At 37.2% G+C, this 22,120-nt stretch overlaps 1 protein-coding gene across 1 annotated transcript in view; it reads left to right on the top strand.

Moving 5' to 3' along the window:
* Window positions 1–22,120, top strand: part of XPOT (exportin for tRNA) — a 3,393,313-nt gene that overhangs the window by 67 nt on the left and 3,371,126 nt on the right. The window contains exon 1 of the mRNA XM_044088045.1: window positions 1–250. This exon is cut by the window's left edge and continues 67 nt beyond it. The gene's annotated coding sequence lies outside the window, so the exon portion shown is untranslated. The remainder of the gene's footprint in view (window positions 251–22,120) is intronic.

Here is a 22,120-nt window from a genome sequence, read left to right as displayed (position 1 = left end):
TATATTTGTAGGATATCAGAGTTTGTCAAGTAAATAAAGTTGGAAGTAGATGGGAAGTTTTTGATGTGATACTACACGTGGTATGATGCTTTATTGTACTCATGGTTTTCAACGAAGTAAGGGATAATAATTACTAAATGAATGGTAGTTACTGATATTGTTTCAAAATGAGATTATAGTCCAGTAGATGTATCGCGTGGTTTGGTAGTAAGAACGTTCATGTGCCTACGGAAAGCGATTTGCATGTGTGGTGAGTATGGTTGTAAGTTAGTATGCTTTGTGAAGTAGGCTATTTGGTACTTTGAGATTTTAGGCAAGTAAATGAAATCCTTGCAACACGTTTTGAAGTAATGGGGCGTTTAATTTGTTTTTCGTTAGTCCTCCCCCAAGTGCATTAGCAAATGATAAAGCCAGTTCGTAGTTCAGAACTCATGTGCGGGGATAAGGTATTTGCATCCCCCATTGTACACCAAAGAGAGAGGCCAAGTCAGGAACTGTAATATTAGTTGTAGTTAACACGAGAGAAAAAAAATTGGTAGTGTTTTAACACTGTACCGTCTTGCATTTTTCACGTTTTTTTTATTGTTTAAATGGGTATGCGGAGAGGACCAACGTCATTTTAATATATGACCCACGCAAAAGGTTGCAAAAATGGCAGTGCATATGTATAGGTTTTCATGTGCATGGAATTTTGTGTTTTTTTTTTTTTTTTATTGTAGGAGTTGTTAAAACGGAGTAACCTTTCAAACGGGCCTTTGTAGATGGGTGGGTGGCGCCTTCAGTTGCTAGTGTGTAAGCGTTTGCAGTATGTGAATTTGGGGAGCTTTCTCTGTAAATATTATAAGTCTTCTTTTTTTTTTCGCTTCGTATTGCAATTCCTTTTTGTATTATACTAACTTTCCTTTAATTTTTCTACAGACTTGCTGAAATTTCTCTCTTAAATCATTTTACTTTGGAGCTTTTCTGCTGAAAATTGGCTCATACCCAGTCTTGATTTCCTGTTAAATATCAATAAATAAAAAGGTATATGTTTGAGGTTAATAAGTGTTATGCAGTTGAATCAGGTTTATGCAGTAGGGCAGCTGGGGTCTGTGTTGATAGTTCTTGATGGTTTTAAAGCTATATTAATGTGTTTGTTGCTTATGTTTGTATGCGCTTGCTTCCTGACTGCCTAGTTAAGTGTGTTTGGTCCCCTTGTTTGAATGAGTTATATTGCAGTATTTACTCTTATGGTTTTATGATTAACCCGCGGTAGTGGTGCTGCGGTAGCGTTGTCGCGTTAGATTCTCAGCTGGAGCGTTTTCTGTGTGAAGGCATGCGTGAATGGGCGTGCCTTCATTGAAGATTGTATGTCAGGGCTGGTAACTCGGCACGTAAAAATCCACTACCAAACATTAGCGGACCGGAGTTCCGCTTTGGCGACCCCTAACCGGGATAACCCTTAAGACACAACAATACCTCCTTTATGGTTTTATGCATGCTTTTTGTTGCATTTCAAGTTTGGGTCTTGTGTGAAGAAAGAGTCCATTGGCCCAGAAGGACTTGCTGTTGCAAGGCATGTGTCCTCAGTAACCCAACCCTTTTGAAGATGGAGTTTACCTCCACCAAGGATTTTAAGTATACCACATGTTGGGGTATGCACCCTTCATAGGTTCACTGGTTCTTACTAAGGTATTGATCTGTGAGGGTATTAAGAAATCTAGTGTTACATTCCAATGCTAGTTTAGTCTTTGTATTTTGTGTTGGGACATTTTCTTGTTGCCCTATCCATGAGGGACATGGCTGCTAAATTGGGTGAAAATTGTTCACTATGCCTAAGCAGAGACTCCATGAGTAAGTCTTTAAGTTCACTGGAAACGTCTCTAAAGCATACACACAGCAGACTCATCCGACAGGCAGTTTGAGTCCACTCAATCCACCCACCATTTATTTAGGACAAACTGTGTACCACTTCTGCTCATGTGTTTTAAGTGTTAGGGCATGCAGTCTTCTGCATGTATTTTGGCCTGCATATTGAATACAAGTACTTCAGTGTCATCGTTTGTAAGCAATAGTCTTATAGGCTGTAAACTCTCCTCCCCTTATGTCTTGCTGGTCAGCGTTTACTGTCTACTTCCTGATGGATATTAATATTTACTCATACTGTTTTTACTCAAACAATTTTTCTCTTGTATTTTCTTTGCTATTTATAGACTTGCTATTCCTGTCATTTATGTCCTCTTCTTTTTCTTTAGTGGAGCTGCATGCCTTCTTGGAAGTTATCTGTGGTCCCCCACCTTTCCTTTCTTGCTTCGCCTTGCCCGAGACGCTTATTAAACCACTTTCAGCTCTGAGCTAGTATTTATGCACAGTCAGCATTGGCTCATTGCGCTCAGCTGTCTCTCGTGTGTGTGTGTGTGTGTGTGTGTGTGTGTGTGTGTGTGTGTATACTTCATTATAAAAGTACTACGGTAAGTAAAATATGTATCTAACAGTTAAGTCTTCACATTCCCCACCAGTCTGTGGGTTATATTTTTATGTTAATTATGGCAGCCTAAAACTAAGAACTTTGTCCACTGCAGTAAAACTGTAGCAGTCCAATGGGTACTTTCTCCTTTAACTGTGCTCATTTCATTGTTTTTAGCAGTCCGCTGACTCCATTACTTAAAGTTGTCCTCTTCTTGTGTCTGAGATAGTAATCGTCCACTTCTGCTTTCTGGCTTACTTTTTCTTATTATTTTGCTGATTTGTGTAGGTTGGGGTAGCCTTTGGAGTTTGCATCTCAAAGTCCATAGAAACCTTCTTACATTATACAGTTGTTCAAACAGCAGAGTACAGTTTATTTTTTACTGTTATTGCCATTAGTCAGGTCAAGGTGTTGTTGAACCAACGATCCTACTAAAACTCTGTCCCAGAGCACCAACATCAAGACTTTCTGTACTAGCTCAGATGCCTTTTAATCTGAATTTTCTTTTTACTTAAAACAGCCACAAATCTGCTGAGAGTTAAGTCCCTGTGTTTTATTTCTTTTCACTGTCTTTGCCAAATTTTTAACCCACATTTTACCATCGCTAATGCTCACTTGCTCTACTCCCCTACCCTACCCCTAATTCCACCCAACCCCTCTTACTCTACATTTATACTTCCATAGCACCACCCACATATTTCTCAAACCAATACCATCAGCTCCATCCAGAAGAAAATGATTAATAGAATTGCTCCCAATAGTAACACACTCTTAACACCCAAGGCTGTCAAATTGTCTTAATCCTTGCCCTCTATAACTATCAGATTACATTTCTACAATCCTCCTAATGTTTTCTAATCCTAATTTGTAGCAAAGGTAAAGCCCAATTTAAATAAGATGCTCATAACACAGATTAGTTTATTATTCCTACGTACTTTTCTAACCTTCATCACCAGTTGTCAAATTTACTTTCTTCAAATACTTAGGACTTCAGTCAGCTTTCACAAAGTATATCATATCATCATCTACCCAGCCTTCCTTTCTCCATAACACCCTTTTTGTACAAACAAACTATTTCCAATTTATCTATAAATAGCTCGAAAGTAAGTATCCAAATTTATGATCAAGTACCAAACTAAGACCAAAATATGACTGGCCACACTCTTCACTTTTTAAAAATATCAATTTAAAATATAGCGGAGATATTCACCCCCAAGCCAGGTCCCACTGTCCACAAAAATATCACTTCAACACCAAAATAAACCATTCACCTAATACATCTCAGCCAACGATGTAACCCAAACATGCCTTACTAAATATGAAGCCTAGACATAAATGCCTACCTTGCCCACATACACTTCTGATGTAGTCATAGTTATTGAAACATGGTTAAAAATAAAGGATATTGAGATCACCCCTCTTGGATGTGATATACTCGGGCATGACATACAAAAGAAGCATACAAATGGTGTAGCAATTATCAATGAAAATCTTCCATCACCTTACTTCCGGTGTAGCAATTATCAATGAAAATCTTCCATCACCTTACTTCCACAGGAAATGCCCACATTTAACAATGCTGACACTCCTAAAAGTTGACAATTGGAAAACTATGTTTAACAGAAATTTGTCTACCATCAGGGAATAACGTTGATACTGTGGAAAACATCCTGTATTGGATATCCCAACAAATTAACCATGAAACTGTATACTTGGTTAAAAACAAACACCGCTGAGCAAAACAATGGAGGATTGCAGTCTCATTTAAATCACAAGTAGCTCCTAAATCCAATAGCCAATGATGTAAATAATCCAAGTGCAGGCGAGTAAAGGTACATGGCTCATTTACATGATATTTTTAATGAGCCATGTACCTTTAAATAATGGACAGGATTTTGGCGCCATTTTGGCTTTTTAAACTGATGTTTACAGACAGTTTAGTTGTATAGGTCTGAAGAAGCTCATGCGAAAGCGCTCACCTCTTTTTATTAATAAACCTGCTTTTTACATACCTCGCCTGCACTTGGATTATTTACATCATTGGCTATTGGATTTAGGAGCTACTTGTGATTTAAATGAGACTGCAATCCTCCATTGTTTTGCTCAGCGGTGTTTGTTTTTAACTATTTATCTTTGAGCTTGTTGCTCCGTTGAGCATTCACTCCACTGGTCCTCTTTATTCATTATATAAACTGTATACTTGGACTTAAAAAGAACTGGCAACTCATAAATTCCACTACCCCCACTGAATCCATAAACTTATTCTACTTCAGACAATAACTATACCTACTAGAATCAATACAACTTCAGGGAGACCCTCATCATTAGACTGAATTCTTACAAACTATAGAAACTGACAAAAGTAGGCTGCCTCTCCGTTATCGTAAGTGTTTGCATACCAATATATGCTATTACAATTCACTGTAACCTAGATAAGTATATTATTTATAATCAGATATGAAAAAACACTGAATTTTACCAAAGATATTTGCAATGAAACACTAAAACAATATAACTAGAAAGTACTTAAAACAATGCCACTAAACACTGCTGTGGAACACTTTAATAATGTATTCTTACAAACCTTAAATAGTCTAGCAGCTCTACGTAGTAAAATAGTACAGTCCAAGCCTGCACCATGGATGATAAAAGAAACAACCAAAAAATCATGTAAAAAAAGGGATAAAAATTGGTATAAAAATAGAACTCAAAATGTCTTCCAGCAGTTTAGACGTCTTGGAAACCTTGCAAAACTTCATTTCAAGCAGAATAAGCAAAGATGTACTATACCAATCTACAAGGCAAACTTTAAAACAACCTAAGACTTTTTTGGTCATCACTAGAACTACTCCATGCTGGCAAGACCACCACTCCCTCTCCAAAAACAGATAATACGACACACCTTCAGAAGGAACTCACGGAAACAGATAGCTGGTGCTAGAGCCATGGTCTGAAGTTAAACGCCAAAAAACGTATAGTCATACCCTTCGGGAAAAACAAGGTAACACCAAGCTACCATATAGGTGGCAATCCACTAGGAAACAGATAGCTGGTGCTAGAGCCATGGTCTGAAGTTAAACACCAAAAAAACGTATAGTCATACCCTTCGGGAAAAACAAGGTAACACCAAGCTACCATATAGGTGGCAATCCACTAAGCACAGAAGAGGTTATCAGGGACCTGGGGACCCAGGTTGACAGTGGCCTTTCTTTTGACACTCATGTTGCTAAAGTGGTTAGAAAGACCTTCTACATTGCCCACCTGATCACGAAGGGATTCACATCCAGATCTAGTGAGGTCATTGTTCCCCTGTACTCTTCACTTATCAGACCAATGATTGAATACAATGCCCCATTCGGGATGTATCTCACCCGACATCTGCAGCAATTGGAGAGACCCCAAAAGTTCCTCACCAAAAGGATAAAGGGACTCCAAAATCTGTCATATGCTGCCAGATCGAAGAAACTCCAGCTCTATTCAGTCGCATACCGTCTGCTCAGAGGTGACATGTGCCTGACTTACAAGGCCATGTCAAACCCGGAATTAATGGACATGCTCCACCTCAAAAAATCCAAATCCACCAAAACCACTAGAGCAAGCGACTTAAACCTTAGCACAGATATAAATAGGATGTGCTGGAGGGATAGATTTATCACTCAGAGACTCCCTATGCTGGGGAATAAAATCCCGGTCCATGTGAGGCAGAGCACCTCGCTGGCTCTGTTCAAGAGAAATCTTGACCTGTGGATGGGAGATCGTAGGTTTACCCCGTGAATCATCTCTGTGTCACTGCTGGACAGAGGCACAACAAACTAATGGGCACAGTATTTTTTCATATAAGGGGTGGCGTAAGCCACAAAACTTTGGGCTAGGCTTATAAATGCCTTAGGGCAGATGGCCTAGTATAAACCTATGAACACTCTATCCCCAACACAGTTTTATTCCTACTATATACATGCAGTATTTTCCCTTTAATATTAATACATCTGCTCTCCTGTCTCTTACCCCTGTCCAATTAAAACCAGCCACAGCTCTGGAGCCCAGTACCTACTTTTGTCATAAGGAAGTTGATCCTCAAACTAAAAATTACTTATTAGCTGTAGACCAGCTACCGTCAGACTACCTAAAAATGGCCGCAGAAGACATAGCCTTCCTCGTGTCCATATTAATTAGTAGGTCTATAGCAGAAAAAAATGACCCATCACTGTGGAAAAAAATCTTGGCATCATATCACTGCACAAAGGTGGCTCATGAGTTTAACTACAGACCAATAGCGATTCTCTACCCCCCCCTCCAAAAATTAGAGAAATGCATCCATATGCAACAGATGCAATATCTAACCTCAAATAATGTGTTCTGAGAAACGTAATATGGCTTTATGCCCCAGCACAACACCACTACTGCTGTACTACATTTTGCTAACATAAATAAAGCAACATAGAAACAATGGTTTGCTTGTGGCCACCATGTTATTACACTTGTCAAAGGCATTTGATACGGTCTTGCACCAGCAGTACTGGTTTGACTCTCCTGAAGTGGACTTTCACAATATGCCTTGTGTTTTCTTAGTTATCTTTTTTGTAAGGCAACACACTTACTCCTCTTTCAACCAGTTACTACAGATGTCCCCCATGGCTCTAACCTGGGTCCTTTCCAATTTAATGTTTATTAATGATTCCCGCACCTCCACTCACCGTACTAGTTTAGTCCGTATGCAGACAACTCAGCATTAATATGTGTGGACACAACAGTAAATAAGCTTCAAGACATTACCCAAATATCTTTTTCCTCTGTAGAATCCTGGCTCATAGAATCAAACCCACCTACACAACCCCAAGAAAACTTAAGTTAATGCTTTTTATCTCAAAAAGTTGCCAAAATCAAAAGCAATTTTTTTTTACCATAAAGTCAGTAAATACTGTCATTGAAACTGTAACTCGCATTAAACTTTCAGGTGTTTATAATAGATGACAATCTCAAATATAACTAGCAAATACTGCACACCATTAAATCTGTTTTCCAGAAACTAGGCTTCTTTTATAGGATCAATGGATTCCTTGCGGGTACTGCAAAAAAAAAAACTCTAGCTGTTACCACTACCTTACTGCCATTTCTCTTGTACACTCCTCCTAACCTAATAAATTTAAACAATATTCAAAGAAACTTGCCTCCTGCTACAGTAAAATAGCAAAATTTGTCACCAATCTTCTTCGTAGGACCCACTATTGTCACAGCTTAAAGCAATTAAACTGGCTTGAACTTCACAAATACCTAACACTCACAACTAACTATAGCACACAAACTCATTCATCATCCAGAAAAATGCCCTGCACTACATAACCTATTACTGACTTACTGTCTAGCAAGGGACCTCTGCTCTAGTAAGTTCTTATTACTTTCAAGTAATGTTGCAGGAGACTGTCTTTACTCCCAATACATTGCTAAACTCTGTAGTAGTATCTCCTCACAAATAAAACTCTGACAAATTCAATAGTTTTAAACCATTTCTTAAACGATATCTTAACTAATCCTGGTCCTGCAGTGGAGCTTTTCTCCCCGGGCTTCTGCTGAAAATAGGTTTTACTCAGTTGCACTTTCCCAGTAAACAAAAACAAATAAAGTAAGAGAGTAGATTAGTCTTATTTGGGTGGCTGCGGTGGTGCAGCAGTTAGCGTTGCTGCCTCACAGCAAAGGCTCTCTTTTGTTCAATCCTCAGCTTGGGTGCCTTCTGTGCGGAGTCTGCATGTCCTTCTTGTGGTTGCGTGGGTTTCCTCTGGATGCTCCAGTTTCCTCCCACATCCCAAAGACATGCTGTAGGTGAATTGGGCACTCTAAATTGGCCCTAGGCGCGTGTGTGTGTGTGTGTGTGTGTGTGTGTGTGTGCCTTCTGTGGAAAGTTGGGTGCCGGGCTGGCAACTGAACTCCATAAAACTCCACTGCCAATCATGAACGGACAGGTGATCTGCTGTGGCGACCCCTAACCGGGAAAAAGCCAAAAGAAGAAGCACAGTTGTATTTTTGCACTCAAATGTTTATATAACCTAACTTTTTATAAGCACATTATCAGCAGTAACAGACTAACTTGTATATTACCATATTCAAACAGCAACCCCTCCTGTCCTACCAAGAAAGGAAAATGGGCATGACTTTGCCATCTCTGTCTAACCGTCTCTAGTACCTGGGCCATTACCTGAACATGGGTTGCAATTCTGCCTGTTTTTCTTTGCTTTGTTTTCCTAGCAATTTTAGAAATTCTACGTTTATGAACTCAGAAATGTAGAATGGAAATATTTTTGTATTTAAAATTTTCTGCTGACTTTGAATACTAAGGATGTGAATGATGTATTATAAATAATGTAGCTATAGGAAGGTACACCTTTGCCCTTTTTTTGTTTGTTTTTTTTTTGATTAGCCAGAAATGTGTGCTAAAGTGGTTAGACGCCGTGTGGCATGCTGTTTCAGTTTTCCATTTGCTACATCTTCGTGTACTTCTGGTGATCTGTTGTAGCATCATGGGAATTATAAAGCAAGCAGGTCATGAAACCGTTTTTGTCTTGCTAGTAGCCACCCAGCAGTTGTACCTCCTGCTGTTATGGCAGTGTTGGTCAAGTTGGGAATGAATTTGTGATCCCCAGCCAGTCATCAAGGTTTATCTTGAAGGATGCAAGGGTGTCACTGTGCTTTAGATGCAAGGCCAGTTTAATTGAGAGATGGGGTAAACATTTGGTAACATGTTCCTCCAGTGTGTGGTGTTATATGTTGGTGGAAATTCAAATATTTATTGTAGAGCTGTTTTGTCATGTAGATGAGTAAGAGCTCAAAGACTGTTGGATCCTCAGTGGCAGTGAAAATAAGGCGTACAGCTCCATGTTATAAGAGAGTTGGAGTAGAGAACTGCTTTAAAGGCTCTGACGTTAGCCACATGTCTTTAGATAAGTAATCTTTTTACATTAGGAACTGATGGTGTCTGTTTGTGTTTGATTTCTGGATATGTACATAGCAAAAGGGTTGGGGGTTGTATTTTGTAATTGGCATAATCAGATCAGAATACAGAGGGTTGGTACCTAAAGATACCCAAGCAATGTCAAAATAAGTTATCAGTCCTATCAATAGGATTTCCTGTCTTCTGATGCTACATGGTCTTCAAAGGAGAGGGAGTTGATCAAGGTGCCAAAACTTTGGACTGCTGTATCAGTTTAGAGCAGGCTACAAGCTACATTGTTGAGGATGAGACTATTTACCAAATACTGTTTTTTGTAAGTTATTTTCCAGTACAGCATTGGTTTAATATTGGTTCTCATTGTGATAATGTGAAGATTTGCCAACTTTGCTAGGGGAAGTAGAACAGTGGATGTGTAACATATGCCAGCACAGCTAGCTGGAAACTTTGTAAAGAATTGCCTGTCATTTGTTTATCGAACTGATTTGTACAGATGTGTGATTAAAAATGTGTTTGTAAAGTCAATGTGCTCTGCTGGACAGAAAAAGAAATGTACAGGCCTTATTGTAACTGTTAGTGTTTATTAATTAACAGAGGAAACTGGAAGAGAAGAGGTTAATCTCAAACTTTAAAAACAGTAATAAATTAAATTACTGGGCCTAGACCGTAAAGATGTCTTCTGTTTTGAATGAAGCCAGACACACAGTATCTGTAAGAAGCATGATTTATTAGCTCCTGTAGGAAGAGTGGAAGTGTTTTATGACTTCCAGGAGCTGCAGCAGATCTTGGCAAGGCTGTGTGTGTGTGGTGTTGTTGACACATGGGTGCTAAATCCTGGTGGTTTCTAGCAATGGGAGGTTGCATAGGAGCCAGAAGTTGAATGACCCGATGTATGTAATGTTATTCTGTAATCTAGGACAAAAATAATATCTTAATACTAGTTGAGCCTTAAGTTTTATAGTAGTCTATTTTGGAATTTGACATCGAAGGATCACTTGCCTACTTCAAATCTTGCCTTGCTCTAGTAGGTGACCTGGGAATAGTAGCTCTTGATCAGTCAGGAAAATGTAGCGAGATTAGTCAAGTACTGTTTTTTGTAACTGTGTGAACCAGTCCACCTATGTTATTTTTAATATTTCCTGTGATTGAAACTTTATTGTATATAAAATAACATGAAAATACTAAATTTATTTTATTACTTTGTTAAATAAATTTACATTTTTCATTGTGGCTGGTCCTTTTAGAGAATATTTTAACCTTTTGAAAATACTCCTCTGTTTGGTGACTCTACTCCTGAAAGCCTTACTGCATTGGTCAAACTACCATTTTATATTTATATTAATTTCACTCAATATAATTGGGTACCCTTGTACGATCCTTATGAGGTAGCTGGCTTGGGAGCGTCTGTTAGCAATAACTACCTTCTAGTCTGGACATAAGGGAGTATAGCAAGTAAAACTATGCCAACCTTTCCCGAGGTGTGTGTGCATGCGCAAATCAAGTATGTCAGCCACTTGGAGCAGGGACACAAAGAAGTGATTTCACACAGAGTGGTGGAGGACTTGGCTTGGACACTAGGCTGTGGACATAACTCTGCAGCTGTGCCAGTGGGGAGCCATATTGGGGACCTATGGAGACTCGTAGAGAAATCCATACCCTGGGCTGTGTGTGTTCCCTGGATGGTCTTAATGGAAATTGTACTTGATACAGAGAACTGCATCTGGAAATACTGGGTGTTCTCATTTTTGTTTCAAGTGAATGTCTCATTCCAGTGTCACTGGTGAGGATTCAAGCTTCTTGATTACTGGCCCAGAGAGGTGACGTCACACTGATCTCATGGATACCATATCAAAAGGTGATTGGATAATACCTAGCTTGCAGTCTTCAGCAAACTTAGTTAGCCATAGCCTTGGTTTGCAGCTTTGAGACTGGGAGAAGTATATGTCAGAAGTTAAGGGAACTAGTCCAGAATTCTGATGTGTACACCAGTATTTACTTGCTTACTGTGTGAGGAGGTGTGTGATAGTTTAACTGTTTGCATTCTGTCCTTTGGCTTGCTATCCACTTTGTCACCTAAAAATCTATATTTAGGGCTGTTAATGTAAGATATCGATATGAGGGATGGAGTAAGATGCCTTTGCTAGAACCAGGTAAGCTTTGTGCACTGAATGTATACACTTTCATGCTTTTGTGACCGTCTCATAAAAGTTTATGAAGTCAAGTTGATTTAAGTAGGCACAACCCCCCCCCCTTTTTCGCCCCCAAACTGAATTGCTGAGGATCTAGCTGTATGAAATTTTTTGATGTAGTTTATAAAGTCACTGTCGTCAGTAGCTTTGCAAATTAGTTATGAAGATGGATCTCTGTGGTAGGGACTCTTTTTTTATGAAGGGGTATCACAGAAGTAATTTGCTGTATTTCAGTGCTATACTCTGTGGCTAAGCTCAAGTTAAGCAAGTTCAGGAGGGGTTCCATAATGCCATATTTGGTGCTGTTTATCAGACATCTAAGTAAACTGTCTGGTCCTATAAAAATGTTTATTTTATTTTTGAGAACACAGGACACATGTTTACTGATATTTTTAGGAAGTGTAAGGGAATCTGGTATTTGCAGAATGTTGATGAAGATAGTTTGGATAAATTTCACATTAAATTTGTGTTCAAGTGTTAGTTTTTCTTTGTGTCAGAATTAATGATGTCCTTTTGGAACAATTTCCAGTATAATTCAAGAAATGTTTATAATTATCATTGGCTTCATATGCTAGTTTAATTTCATGTCTGCTGTATTTTTCCTGATGGTAGTTGTAGGACCTCAGAAATTATTTTCCCCCTTTTTGTTTATTTTCTCATATGTGATACTAGAAGACTGTGCAAGAGTTGGGAGTAGAACTCTGCTGCATTAGGTAGCAAATGAAGCTGCATGAGAAATGTTGGTGATCTATCTAAATTTAGAGATAACATATGAATTTGTTTCAATTTGACGTTAGCAGATTCATAATTGTTCACTGGAGGTTGAACTTTTAAAGCAAAGGTAGCCAGTTTGTAGTCTGATTATAATCATGGGTAAAGGTATGTAAAGGTACAGTAGAAATGGTGCATGTGGGGGGCCTGTGTTGGTAGGGACAAGCTTATAAATGTTTTTGTCATCTAGTGGGATCATTTTACCATTTGTTGTAGGAAATGTTTTGGGTCCAGAAGTCTGAGAATACCCAGCTTTTGAAGTATTGGTGCACCAGTTTATCAGTGGATAATTTTTCATTCTTCATTAAAAAAATACTTTTCATTATGACTGAAGGAACATTTAGGATTATCTCTTAGTTGCTTGGGGATGTGGCAAGTGCCATATAAATTGATGGTTTACTTTCTTTAGGTTAAGCTGGAGTTCAGCAAGTTTGGCTTTGTGGGTCTTAGCCAGGAGGTGGTTAGTCAGCTATGTGGAAAAACCTGTGTAGTTTCCCTCTGGTCTGAATGCAAGGCAGGTACTAAGCTGAGGTAAGTAGGAAGTGCTTTTCTTTGCAATGAAGTTAAGTCTCTGAACCAGATATGGATGTGTTCAGGTTGCAAGAGATCCTCCAGATGAGTCAATCTGCCATTCTTAGTGCAGAGGTGTTAAGTTTCCACAGTTAGAAGAAGAATTTGCTGACTTATCTGCTGTGTTGGGTTGTCAAGTAGTTAAATTCTGTCCAAAGCAATATAGGGAGAGCAAGGCCTTTGACCAGTTAGCATAGGGTGTGAAATGAGAGTTGTAGGCTATCCAGTGAAAAACAAGTCCATACTGTATACTGCCCCCCGAATGTGACGACAGCAATTTAGTAAATTTTAAGTTTTGTTTTATTTGGGTATTCTTTTTGGTGAAGATAGGATTCCACTTTAAGATAAGTCTTTCCTGCATTTGATGTGGACAGAGACGTGTTGGATCTCATCATGCAGTGTTTGAGTGTCTCAAGTTATTGATACAAATATAACCTTGTGGTAGCCCATTGGGGGTATCTGCCTGCTGTAAGAGACTGAAAAGTCCAGTCACCCTGTCCTTTTCAAGCTTCCTAAGCATGGAGATGGCATGCCTGACAGTGGAGTCGCCCATTAGTATGTTTTATTTTTTCTTCTCATTGCTGACTGCCTTTACTTAAAGAGCTGTCTATAGGGAAAAACAATTAATCCTGAGCGAGCTCTGCACGTTCTGTAGCAGGATAATATAAGAAGTAGAAGGTACAATGACATGTAGTTCAGTGTAAAATAAAATTGAACCTGTGGGAAGTGAAAACGTGTACAAGTAGCTGCTTTCCCAGTAGGCTTAATATTTAAAAGTAGTTCACTATGAACAATTTAAAGAGAGGCATGGACTTTTTTCCTTGGGCTAAAAGTTAATATTTACTGAAAGCATGCAAGATGTTTTCACTTGGTATGGGAACAGAGCAATTATTGTAAGTGGGGAACATAAGTAGTAGCATGTCCTTTTAGTATGACTAATTTTAGATTGGCTAATGCCTGTAGGTACAGATGTTGATTTAAGATAACTACCCTGGTGGGTGAGTGGGGGGATAAACTTAATTTTGTTTTATTTATTAGTGGGTAGGTGATTTTGGCCAAGAACCATTTTCAGTAATGACCTTTGCCAGAGAGGCCAGACAGTACAGCTAAATATACGTCAGAATGTTGAATTATACATATAAATTTTACATAGTTTAGTTTTATTTAAACAAGAAATGTCTGTCTCTGATAATTTGATGATTATATATTATTATAAATGAAAACAAACCATATTGACAATTTTAGTTGCAGACAAAATATATTGCTTATCTATCCCGTCATTCAGTCATTAAAATTCTGCCGCCTTTTAAACCTCATTCAGAACATTGTTCCAAGTATTTCTGAGAGTAGTCTGCAGAGAGTTATTAGTCTGCCAACTCATTACACTCCCAGAAAGTGTTCCTCTTCATCTCTTTCATCCCTATGACACCTCACAACATTTGCTGTCTATCCGAGAAAACATTTTTTGGAGTTTACTTGGGGTATAAAACTACTTATGTAAACCCTTCCAAGCAAAGATCCTTAATCTTCTAGACTCTGTTGCAAATTTGGGAGCCATTCATATATCCCCCTATTGTTACTTTGTGAATTGCTTATCCAGTCTCTTCCCAATTCTTTCTAATCTCTTTTGATTTATAGTTATGCAACATTTTATACAGTCTACTAATTATCCCTTTAACAGCAGCTTCTGTTGTAGAGTCAGTGCTGGTCTTTCACATGGATCCCCTTGTTGCTTTATCTTTGCCTTTATTCGGATATCAAACCTTGATAGGGAGGGCAGTCTATAGCCTGCAGTCCAAGTAAATTCTTGGCCTCTTCCCATTCTGTTACATTTACCTCTGATTATTTGTTCCCATTATGTTGGTTCCTTTGCTAGTTTTCTCCAATAAATTCCAGCCCTCCTTTGCTTATTGTCTATGTCCGTAATTGCAGTCATCTGTATTGGCAGAATCTCCTTGCATCCTTCCCGTGTTAGTGTAGTTCTTGGAGTACTTTCCTCTACTTTGTAAATATCATAGTCTGTATAATTATTGTTCTTAAGGATCTGCATCCAAAGTTCCAGTCTCCTCATTTCTTGTGCTCCCCCACCCCATTTGTTTCCAATTCCTTTCCATTTTGAATTGGATTGTGCTATGTTTAGGAGCCTTGGCTATGTAGCTCTGAAATAACCATTCAAATCAGGTAATCCCAAACCACCTTGTTCTGTTGGAATAATCAGCTTATCCCACTTGAATTTTGCAGTCTTCCCCTCCCAGATAAAATCCTTTAGCTCTTTATTAATTGCTTTCTACAACTTCTCTGGTTGATAAATGAAATATCCTTTTCTGGTTTTATCAGGTGTAAAATATAATTTGCATATAAAGCCAGTTTTTTCCTGACTACCATACCAGTTTTATCCTTTATTTTTAGAATCCCTTGTTTTCTTTGTCACTGGCTTTAAATATAATGCAAATAACAAAGGGGAAGGAGGACACCCCTGCCTGGTTCCTCTGCTCAAACAGAAATTCAGAGAGGGACTTTAATTTCTGCCTCCACTCCCTCATGTCCTCCTATTCAACCTTACAATTTTATCAGGGACTACAAATGCTTACATTGCTGTGCTCGTAATATCCCAGCTTACTCTTTGACTGCTTTCTCTGCATTAAGACCTACCAACAGTAGTATTTTTTCTTCACATTCTGCTTCCTTGTGGATCATCATTGTTATCTTAATGTAAGATGTTTGCCTCCCTTCCACAAAACCACACTGATCCATATCTGTCAATTTTAACATCACATTTGCCATTCTTTTAGTCATAGACACAAACACTTTCTAAACTATGATTATAATTGAAATGGGTCTATATGAAGCTGGATCTGATGGGTCCTTACCCTTGTTAGGTATTACAGCCACCACTGCTTTCTTCCAGGATATTGGTGCTTCTCATCTTAATCCTGTTAAACAAGACCTTCCAGATCTTTATCAGTTTTTTCCTCCTAGCTTCCAGTCTTCCAGAGCAAGACCATCTATTCCTAGGGACTTTCCTGGAGATTGATTTGAAAGTATATTGCTATTTTTATCTCGTCTCCTGCTATCCTGTTAGTAATTGAGCCTCCTGTATCTGTTTTCATGGCATATTTAATTTTTCCATAAACATTTCCATTTGTGCCTTTTTCTTGATTTCCTTATTTCTTTGCTTTGTGCAGGTTTTCATAAAAGTTCCAAAATATTTCTAGTATATCATTTTCCTTGTTATAGGCTCCATAAGCTTTTTTGACAACCCTTTTTTTTTTCTTTTGCCTAAGTCATTGTGCTAAATAATTTTGTGCTGTGGAGTTATTTTCTGTTTAGCATTCTGCAATTACTTCTCTTCTTGTTTTGTGAAATTCCCCCTATTATGCAATACTTTAACCTTTGTCAGTCCTCCTGAATAATTCTCGTTACTTTTTAACCATTCTTCTTTCTTATTTCCACCCCATTTTTAAACTCCAATTTAATTTTATCCCACTCCCTAGCTATTTTTTCAGAATAAATTTTTGTCTTCTATAATAACTCCTGAGTAATTTCTACTAACCCATTCCATAAATTCCTCTCTCTTTTCGTCAAATAGGCAAGAAAAGTGCCAGTGTCTCATTTTTTTTCATTACCCTGCATTTTTATTTTCATTATTGGTGCATGATCTGAAATAGTTACTGGGTGTGTATCATAACAGTTTTTAATTTAAAATGCATATGTTCCTGTGAAATACAACTTCTGTGTAGCCTAGTCCAGTTTTTGTATCCTGGAGCGTAATACATAAATTCATTCCGAACTCTTCCTGGTGAATTTACATCTTCCATGCCAAATGCATTCATAAATTTCTTCAAAAAATCTACCCTCTGCAGACGGCTGTTGTTACATCATACACTAGTTTGGCAGGTTGATCTTTTTATACAGTTGTTTCTGGTCACATCCATTTGAATCTGTCAAATCTTACAAAATTATTGTTTTAGTGAAGGCTATCAAAAAAAAAAAAAATACCCCAGCACCCCTAAAACTTAATTTTATACTTATGCACAAAATTGTGTACAACTTCAAATATTGAAAGTTTAACCCTCCTAATAGGAATAATTCTCCCAGACTGACTGCCACATTGATACTTTTTAATCTAAGGAAGGTTACATGGTGCAGCCTGTCATTGTATTCTACCAAGTGCAGTCTATTTTTGTCTTGTCTTTATTCATGTCCCAGATGGGGAAAAAAACAATTGAATGCTTTCAGAAACATTGTCTCCTAGCCATTGAAAGAAGTATTCTATTTTTATTCATATCAGATAGTCTCCTTGGAGACATGAGAATGAGATAGTTTACCTCTGCAAGGGCCCATTTATTTGCTGGAGGAAAATCATAGTCTGTTTTCTTTTTTGCTTCCCCTTAAAACTTGTTACTAGGTCAAATCAAGGGCCTTAATCCAGTCAGTCCCCTGAGTAAGAAAAAGCGCATCAGTTTTTTTTTATCATGCTCTCTTGACCCGGCTTCTTTTTTTTTTTTGTATTGCAGTGCCTTTGTTCCTTAAAATTGAAGGGGAAAGAGGTACAGACAGGGGCAACTGCTATTTAGTATCCCTATTACAACTGAAAATAAATGAGAGCATTACTTTATAGCATGCAGATTGTCATGCATTATAAAGAGATTACTGTTCAGAACAAAATTTTGTTTTGTTGTACTTTAATTCTCTCCTAAATGTTCTTCCAAACATTAATGCATGACATGAAATGGGGCACATGCTTTGGAGATCCTCTCCAAGTTTCAGTCAAAGTCCAATATTTCCAGGTTTACTTCTGTCATGTTTTACAAATTTAATGCTTTGTAAACCCACATTTATTTGTCAATTTCTGAATTGCTGTTTTTCTTTCTGTTTATGTCCATCTCCCAAATCCAGTCTCTGCTTCATTTCCAATGTACTCCTGGTTCTTATAGTCAACTCTTGTTTTTTTTTTTTCTGTCTCTCAAGCATTTTCCTCTGAAACATTGGAAACAGTTTCATTGGCACAGTCACTGTGGGCTTTATTATCAGAAGATCAAAATGCAGAATCTCCTGTTTCTCATAGTTCTTTTTCTTGGACAAACTGGTATGTCCTCCTTAACGTGTTTTGCTTCAGAAATGATTTTGACCCTCCAGGAAAGAATATTCTGAAAATAGCTGGATACAGCAGCTTGAATCTCAGGCCTACTTCTCGACTTTCCCAGATTGGTGGAGAAAATTTACTCTTCCCCTTTCGTCTGATGTACAATGAGTTGTCAGTTTCCACAAAACACTCTCTCCCCAACTTTTAGTACTTTGTCCTGCTGTCAGAGTTTTGTCAGACTCCTCTTCTTGCTGGTATGATTTAATCTTTACTATAAAAGGTGTGTATTGCTTTCTCATGGCCAGGTTTGGAGCATACACACGATGCGCTCTTTCAATTAACCACTCCTGCTGTGAAATACTAGTCCAGTTGCTTATTTATGCTTTCATAAAATTAATACTGTTCCTTCCAGCTTTGGTACAGCGGAAAATCTGTGGTTTTCCCCTACATGCTCTGTGCTCTAATTCTATTTTTTGAAACGTCTCTTCTTGAAGAAAAGGTTTGAATGCGAGATTTCTCATTTTGACCTCTGATTTCGTAGTTTTATCATCCTATCTCTGAATATCTGTTTAAAACTTCTAGTTTTCTACCCTTTTGTTGTTTTGAGTTGATATACTACTCCAGTATTTTCATCAGCTCTGAGTATATTTGACTTATTTTTCTTCAAGTATACTGAATTCATGTCTTGTACCAAAGCTGGGGCTTGCACTGCTTTTTGTTAAACAGTTGCAGAATTCTTCCCATCAATGTTTTACTCCTCACCTTTTGTGATTTATTTTTCTTTCAGGTTCTCTGATTTTTTTGTTGGCGTCCAGGCAGTTCACTCTAGCAGAGCTGAGATTAAGCTGTCTTGAAAGTCAGTTTGTCTTCTAAGTTTAAAATGGGATGTGTGTTATGAGTTTGGAGTGTTTTCATTGAAGTAAAAAGTCTTAAACTGTTATATAGGTTAATATGGAGGTGAGAATAAGCAACTATAGGTTAATGTGGAGGTGAGAATAAGCAAATCTAGGTTAATATGGATGTGAGAATAAGCAACTGCTTGTGAGATCAGACTGCCAAAATTTCAAAATACTCATTCAAAACTGTCATGTAAAATAGGTGGAAATAATAGTTTTGTATAATGACTAAGTCCATATTATCATAGAATGTAAATGGCAGAGGTATAGAAAAAATTATATTGAGGATTTCATGACATACATTCAGCAGATTAACTCCCCTTTTCTTTGTCCTTGATAAACTGTTTGCTAGAAGTGCTGCAATAGTGATAGAAGGGGGAAAGCCAGTGGTAAATTTGTGGTTGTGAGGAGTTATTTTCCCCAGAAAGATTTTTATTTAAGACACGCTTATCTTTGTGTTAACAGGTAAGTAAATGAATCATATTAACAGTTTTCTCTTTTCATACATTGCACATCCCACATCTTTTCGTACTTTATAACTGTCATCAGTGCAACATTACGTAATTTGCTCAATTCCTGCCTTTCGTTAAACCTCAGTACTTTTCCTCTTGAACATTGTTGTACATGTATTGTTCCCAAAATTTCCATTTATTTCTGTGTAATTTGATCCTTCCCTTATCTAAAGATCCCTCTTCCAGTTCTGTTCTAAAATAATACTTCATATACAGTTGGTTTTCATTTTCTAGTAACTTTTTTTTTTTTTTTTTTTTGGGGGGGGGGGGGGGCAGCCAACAGAATTTAACTTGCCCAGGCATCATACAAATAGTTTCTTTAGAGCCGTTTTTTTCACCCAGTATTTCTGACTGAGTACTCACTCTGTGGAATTTTTACAGTGCCAAAATGTATGGTCCCAATTACCTCTTAATTCCATTCACACCTCCAACATTTGTTATCTACATGAGGGAAAAAGTCTATGAAGTCTCTTTGGGATATAAAAATACATATGCAAGTAGTTCTAAGCAAAAACAAAATCTAAACATAGACCTACATATGTCTTCCTGGTGTTCCTTTGTAAATACTTAGTTGTCATATAATATTAATATGGCCCACTAAATATCCCTTTAACAACAGCTTCTGTTCTAAATTCAACAAAACTCTGCCAGAACAGGTGTTTAACTTGGATCCCCTTTCCTTTTCTCTTTGCCTGTAATCTGGTATCAGTCCCTGGTACTAAAGGCTGTCTTTAGCCTGCACTCCAGACATTGTCTTGTCCTTAACCCACTTTGTTACCTTTTCATATCTAGTGATTTATTCCCAGTAGTTTGGCTCCTTTATCAGTTTTCTCCAGAAAGTTTCATTCCCCTCTTGGCTATTTTCTGTAGAGCTACTTGTAGCCAACCCTGTTGGGAAAATCTTCTTTCTGCATTCTTGTGTTGGCATAGTTTGTAGAATACTTTTGTTACTTTAGGAATATAATAATCTGGTAGTTCTTGAGGTGCTTAAAAGAGCTGCATCCAAAATTGCATTCTCTCATTTCTTTTGTTTATTAATGTGTATACGTACATAATATATATTGTATGTGTAATATTTATATAATTGTGTGTGTGTGTATATGTGTGCATATGTGTGTGTGTGTATATATATATATATATATATATATATATATATCACATCCTTGTGAGGCTTTAGCACTGTAGATATAAGATATCCCTTCAAATTAGGTAATCCCAACCCACCTTGTTCTATTGGAGGGTTCATCTTACCTCACTTAACTAAATTGTGCTATTCATTTCCCACACAATTTCCTTCAACTGTGTATTCATTACCCACAACTTCTGATTGATAAAATGTCTGACCTGTATTTAAAACTAAGGGGATTAAAAATATTTTCACAGCTTGCATCTTACTACCATTTGCATAAACAAGAGCTTCAGTTTCTCAGTTTTTGTAATGTCTTCTGTTTAGTCTCTCCACTCATGTCCTTATCTGCTGTAACAGAAGCCTTTTTAATCCATATGCATAAGTAGTCCTATGTCCCCATAAATGTGGATATTGCTGAACCAATTCTTTTGTGGATACTTAAACATTGTAGCTGTAAATTATCCTCATTAATTTTACTTCCGAAAAGACCTTAAACTGTCTTAAAATGTTCCAGAACACAGATGTTCTTTTCTGGATTGATCCAATATAAAATATTTGCAAATAAAGCCTACTTTTCTTGATTACCATATGAAGTATGTCCTTTTACAAAACAATTAAACCTAACTGGTAAATAAAACGAGATGCAAACATCACTTTACTATATACAATTACAGCTATTTATACTCTGTACAGAAATTAAAAGCTAGTAACTGTTCTACTCATTGATTGAGAATATAAAATGTACTAATTAGAACTAAAAATAATTGGTCATTTAAGAAAATAACCTGTTAACCCCCAAAAGTTTTGTGTATATGAATAATAATAAACTTAATCCAAGGTAGAGTTGTCTGTTAAGATTAAAACTGTGCACCAGTTGAAGAAAAATAAAAATAATATATTCATCTTAATGATAGCAACTTTAGTAAGAAAAGTATATATTTAATTTCAGGCTGTCTTTGAGAAGTCATTTTTAACTCATGTCCAGCATTTATTAATATTACTTAGGAAGAGTGGCTGAGCCTTTTTGTAAGAATGTACTCAAATGGTGTTTTAATCGTTATATTTATAAACAGAAATTAAATGGATAAGGGATGACTAGTTGGACTGAAAGTTTAAATGGTTTTAATTATATTAGGTAGGTTACGTTTTAGGTTAAGTAAACATTAACATAATCTGCAAATGCAGTAAAAGGAATATGGTTCGTAAAACCAAATAGAGAAGTTATAGTAAGTTAATGGCAAGTGAGCCAGGAGTAGGGATTTAATGTGCAGATTGAACAAATGAGAGAGGAGGCTTCCTTGCCTTAACTTGCTCAGTTTATTTAGAATGATAGGTGAAAATTTTAATTTTTTAATTAGTGAATGGTACAAAACGTTAATTGAATTCAAGAAGGACTCTGGAAAGCCAAACTTATTTTAAGACTGTAAATAAGAAATGTATACGGTGTCAAAAGCCTTGGTTACATTTGGAGAAAAACAAAAATATTTTATTTATTAAAATAGCTAACATGAGAGTTTGATCATTTGTGTGCTAGTTATAAAACCCAATTTGAAATTTTGAAATTTTAATGGTAAAACTTTT

This window comes from Protopterus annectens, chromosome 11.part0, assembly GCF_019279795.1.
Source record: "Protopterus annectens isolate FY-2018-M chromosome 11.part0, PAN1.0, whole genome shotgun sequence".
Taxonomy (NCBI): Eukaryota; Metazoa; Chordata; order Ceratodontiformes; family Protopteridae; genus Protopterus; species Protopterus annectens.
The sequence above is the reverse complement of the archived record's forward strand: the minus strand, read 5'-3'. Positions and strand labels throughout refer to the sequence as shown.